General features: G+C 44.1%; 1 protein-coding gene across 4 annotated transcripts in view; it reads left to right on the forward strand.

Annotated features, from left to right (window-relative positions):
* Positions 1-394: 394 nt before the first annotated feature.
* The window catches only part of Wdr89 (WD repeat domain 89), a 33266-nt gene continuing 28076 nt past the window's right edge, over positions 395-5584 (forward strand). For 2 of the 4 annotated variants that reach the window (XM_005399148.2, XM_013522007.1), the window contains exons 1-2: positions 395-524; positions 1325-1427. The gene's annotated coding sequence lies outside the window, so the exon portion shown is untranslated. Of the gene's footprint in view, positions 525-1324; positions 1428-1667; positions 1730-5584 lie in introns of all 4 variants that reach the window. The other 2 variants (XM_013522006.1, XM_005399150.2) reach the window with 2 other exon arrangements.

A 5584-nucleotide genomic window follows, 5' to 3' on the forward strand; every position in this document is an offset into this window, starting at 1 on the left:
TTTCAGACTCTCAGTAGACTCCTCTTAGTTACCATGAAAATTGTCGACCCACAAATGGAACGGTAAGGGCTCTTCCTAACGTCTAAAGGTAAATAGGCCGGAGCAGCAACAAGAATATCCTGTCCACAGAGGAAGAGGTGGAACCCCCTTTATTCTTGTCCTTTATTGGTCACGCAGCCAGAGCGCTCTTCCCAACCAATGGGGTCCTTGAAATCTCATTTGACGTGTCGGGTGGGGCGGTGCTGTGTGGTGCTTTGAGGAAGTTGGATCTACGCAGGCGCGGATGTCCCGCTGTCGTCCAATCGGGAGCGAGCAAGCCCACCTCCCGGCAGGCTACGGGCCCTCCAGTCCCAGCCTCTTTCATTGCCCGGCGGTGTGCCCCGCGTCTATGCTTCTGGCCAATCCGGTGCCTTGTTCTTAGCGCTTTCGCGCGTGGAGCGGTGTGGGGCGGGGTTCCGGTCGTCGGGTCTGAGCCGCGGCAGCACGCGCTTTCCCTTCAGCTCCGAGTGTGGGTCGCTGCTGAGGTACGCGCAAAGGCGGGGCTGGGCGAGGGACCGACAGGGACGGCGCCTGCTCTGATTAGGAAGCCGGCGTTGCCGAGCCCCTGGGGCGGGGAGCGCCGGGGGTGGGGCACTTCGGGCTCTCTGGAAGTCGGTAGCGTTGGGTCTGAGGAGACTCCTGGCCAAACCCGCGCGGTAGCCAGCCGCGACGGACGTTAAGGTGAAGGCTTTATTGCCTCCGGCCGCCGTGCACCAGGGCTGCCCAGGGCTGTGTGCAGGGCTCTGGGCTTAGACGTGGGTCGCCGGGTGGGGGCACAGCGGGTCAGGGTGATGGCACAGGAGGGACCGTGGGTGAAGGTGATGGGTTGAGCTAAGTTCTGTTTTTTAAGGTGCTATTTTTATGAAATGGCACTACCGGGCTAAGGTTGAGTTAAATTCTACTTTCCTGAGTTTGGTTTTTATCTCAGAAATGATGTGGCCATGCCCGGCGTGGTGGCACACGCCTGCAACCCCAGCACTCGGGAGGCCGAGGCAGGAGGATCGTTGCGAGTTCGATGCCAGCCTGGGCTACAAAGTGAGCTCACGGCCAGCCTGACCTGCACAGCGAGACCCTGTCTCAAAAAGACAAAAAAAAGATGATGTGGGCTGTCTCTCTGGAAGGGGGGTGATGTTTGTGTTTTCATTTTCCTGGGAAGAAATAGACTTACGGGTTAAGTTAGTCTGGTGTGTGTTGTCTTCCGCTCTGACAAATTGAGCGTGGCGTTCAGCATGGATGTACGGTGAAGATGGCCTTGTAAGATGCTGTTTCTGTTTTCTTTCCTAAGTTGAAATTGCTTAAAAGTGAATACAACGTACCTAGAAGTGAGTTACTGTTCTGGAGGTAGAAGGATCCCGTGGGAAAACCTCAGGGTTGGAGGCAGTTACTGGGTAAGTCATTCTCTGATTCTGCACTGCAGAGTTAGTACCAAACTTGACTACTTCCTAGAGCTGTGATGATCAAGTGAGAAAATCGATGTAAAATGTAAATTATTGAAACACACACACACACACACACACACAAACCAGTTACGTCTGACTGTTACTGCATTTCCCATTTTTTTGAACTACTTCGCAGAATGAAACTGATAGTGTGAAGCCCAGTAATACTAATGTGAAATTTCTCTTCAGCCTACAGGGACCTTGAGTTGGCTAGCCCAGGGATGAGGACAGTTTTTCCCCTGTGAGCAGAGGTGAGAAGAGTCAGGTTTGAGGTCTTAGCTTAGACTGTTCTGTGTGGCAAAAAGGAAAGGCAGATCAGCCCACATTATTACTTTTCTGAGTTCTCTCACCTAGTATTTATGGGGTAAGTTGTGTATCTTTGTTTTAACCTAAAATCTTGACTTTCTCTGCCACTAATACTACAAACTTAAGACACTGCTTTTTTTGCATTTTCACTATGATGCTGGAAAGAACTACATTTTCAGTGAATTCTCTATATTTTCACTTGGTAGCAAAAATAAGAGAAATCAGAATTATCTCCATACTGAGTCAGTTTACTGGTATGTTAGAATGGAATACAGTCATCTCTTGCTATATCTCAGTTCACTCATTGCAGCTTCACTGTATTATGGGTTTAAAAATATATGTATGTATATGTAATTCTGTATTGTGGAGTTTTCGTTATATTGCAGGATTTTGTGGTATGTAGGTATTTATATAATATTTATGGTTTTAATTACTTTTGCCTAAAAAATTTAAAACAATATAAAAAATGTTAATTCAAACATATTAAAAGAATATTAAATCTAAGTAAAATACAGTATAAGCCAGGGATATAGCTCAGCAGCATAAGTGCTTGCCTGGCAAGCCTGAGGTCATGAGTTTGATTCCCAGTACAAAATAAATAAATAAATAAATAAAATACAGTATGTATTTCATCAGTGGATGAATAGCATACTGTACAGAATGGAAATGGAGTATGCCACTACCACTTGTACAAGTTTGCCAACGTGAGATTATACACAGCATACTATTGGCTGATGGAATAGAAGGCAGCCAACCACAGCACTGTGTTCTGTATCCTGGGCACTGATTGGTTCAGTGACTGCAGCATCAGTCTGTTTGCTCTCCCACATTGTGCCCATACTTCAGCATCTCTCCTTGTCCTCTTCACATCAACGTCTGATTGCTGTGCATAGCGCTGCTCTGTGGTATTGTGTTTTTGTGAAATTTTTGTAAAAGTTTGAATTTATTTCAAGCCCTACGATGCCACCCAAACGTCCCGCTCCTTCTAAGGCTTTTTACAGTGAACCCAAGTGCCAGAGAAAGATGCTTACCATAAAAGAAAAAGTGGAACTTCTTGACATGTTAAAGGAAGGCAAAAGCAGTGCGGCTGTAGGCTTCTATTACAGGATCAACGAATCTACTGTTCGCTACATAAAGAAGAATGGGAAGGATGTTAGGTTTACAGCAACAGTGACTTTTAACAAGACTGCAAAGAGGGTGGTCACTTCCCACAATAAGGCCATTGTGAGGATGGAGTCTGCTTTAGCCCTGTGGATAAATGACTACAGGAAGAAGAATGTCTTGCTGGATACTAATGCTATCAGGACGAAGGCCAAGAAACTTCATGATAGTTTTGCAGAAAGCACAGACGTTCACGATGGTGAGGAGGATGAAGATGAGGCTGACAATGCAGAAGCACGACCATCGACCATCGAGTGCTTCTCCCACCAGACCAACACCATTCAGTGCCTGCAAGGGGTGGTTTGACAAATTTCAGAGATGCTTTGGACCCGAGAGCATTTCTCTGCATAGAGAAGCTGCCTCTGTGGATAAAACTGGAGCCGAGAAGTACATGAATGATATGTTCCAATCCATCATTGAGGAAGCGGGCTATAAGCCTGAACAAGATGAACTATGGGTTGGAAAAGAGGAGGAGGTTGGCCTAACACTCGATGATCTTGCAACCGTGGTCAGAATGGCCGAAGAAGTTCAGGAAATGGCTGAAGAATGGGACCCGCAGATGCTCCATTCATTGCACTTCGTAAATACAATTGAGAGTGGCATGTCACTTTATAAAAATCTCACTCAAAAGAAAAAGCGGCACCAGCAACTCCCCATAACTATGTTCATCACTTTTTTTTTTTTTGGTTTTGGTTTTTCTCTGGTACCAGGAACCGAACTCACGACCTTGCGCTTGCCAGGCAGGTGCTTTGCTGCTGAGCTAAATCCCCAGCCCCTTCATCACTTGAAAGAAGAAATCAGTTACAGCCCAGGGCGAAGATACTGAACCACCTGATGAAGTGGTGCCTTCAAAAGAGCTGTAATGCTATTCTTGGCTGTGCAGTACATTCATCTCATCATCACCTTCATCACCGTCAGTACTGCACAGCTACATAATTCATGATCTTCATCATTCAAGTTGTAGTATATTTCACTGGTGAGTACCCATACAGAATTTTACATGTTGTTAAAATTACGTTGGTTTAAGCATGTAGAAGGTGTTTAAGAGCATATGAAGTGTTCATAAGAGTGGGAAAGGTTAATAAGAGAATGGGAAAATTTTTTAAGGAAGGGCTTATAAAGCCTTAAAATATATATAAATAATAAAATAAATATAATGCCACTACTTCGAGGGTTTTCACCTGTTGTGGGGGTCTCTGGAACGTAACTCCTGCAATAGGTAGAGGGATCACTGTATGTGCAAGGGCTAACCTGTCTTTGTTTTAGCGGTTAGAAGGCTGAAATCATTCTCACTGGATTAAAATCAAGATGTTGCAGGCCTGATTCTTTTTGGAGGCTCTGAGAGGAAGATCCATTTCCTACTGTTTTTGATCTAGTTGCTGGCTATATTTCTTCTGAGTCCTTATATCACTTCAGCGTCTGCTTCTGTCACCTTCTCTTCTGTAATCTCCCTCTGTCTCCCTTTTGTGGAGCTATTATGGTTCTGTATAGGCCCACTCTTCAAGGACAGTTGCTCCATCTAAAGGCACTTAATTAGATTCATAACACTCCTTTTGTTATATGATGAAACATTCTTAGGTTCTAGGAATTAGGACCTGGGTGTCTTTGGGGGCCATTATTCAGCCTATTCCAAGGGGGTATAAAGAGGGATAAAGCATACTGTGGTAGTGTAGCTTAAGAGAAAAAATTTCACATTAAATTAGGTTGCTGTGAAAAATAACCTTCAGTGTTACCACAGTTTAGTACTTCACCTTTTCCACTGAACTTTTTTATTTATTTTTTTCCCGTACCAGGAATCAAACTCACGACCTTGCGCTTGCCAGGCAGGCACTGTGCCACTGAGCTAAATCCCCAGCCCCCTCCACTGAACTTTTAACAACAGAGGTAAACAAATACTACTATGATAGGTACACCTAAAATCTAACTAAATCTTTTTTTTTTTTTTTTTGTACTGGGATATGTGCCAAATAAACCCTTTAAGAGGCATAAAGTTTTTTTGTTTTGTAGTGCCAGGACTCCAACCTAGGAACTTATACGTGCTAGGCAAGTGCTGTACATCTGCCTATATCCCCAGTACTATTTTTGTTTTTCCCCAGCATTGGAAATTGAACCCAGGGTTTTGTTCTTGGGCTAAATCTCCCAGATTTTATTAAAAACCTTTATTTTGAGATAGGATCTCACTAAGTCACTCAGTTGCCAAGGTGGGGCTCAAGCTTGTAGTCACCCTGCCTTGACCTCATAGGTTGTAAGGATTGTGGGCATGGGTCACCATGTCTACCCAGAAGATTGTAAAGTTTTATTGGACTCTAAATGTCTCCAAATTTAGTGTGACTTTTGCATTGTTTTGTACTATGTTCATAATTTATGCTATTTGGAATTGCTTTTTAGACTTACTGTTTGGAAAACAATTTTTTTCCCAGTTTACTGTGGTCATAGTTTTATATCCCTCATTTTAAGTATCATGGCTTCGGGTGATGGGAATTCATGGTAAGTGTTATGGTTGATACATTGTGTCAACTTGGGGAATCTAGAGGTTTGGCTAAGAGACTCAGCAGTTTGCCTCTTGGGGTGAAAAGGACATGCCCTTACCCTTCTGGGATGTTGTTTATTGTGTTAATTTGAGAAGTTTAGAAGGTTAA

Source organism: Chinchilla lanigera, unplaced genomic scaffold, assembly GCF_000276665.1.
Source record: "Chinchilla lanigera isolate Chin_1 unplaced genomic scaffold, ChiLan1.0 scaffold00065, whole genome shotgun sequence".
Classification (NCBI taxonomy): Eukaryota; Metazoa; Chordata; class Mammalia; order Rodentia; family Chinchillidae; genus Chinchilla; species Chinchilla lanigera.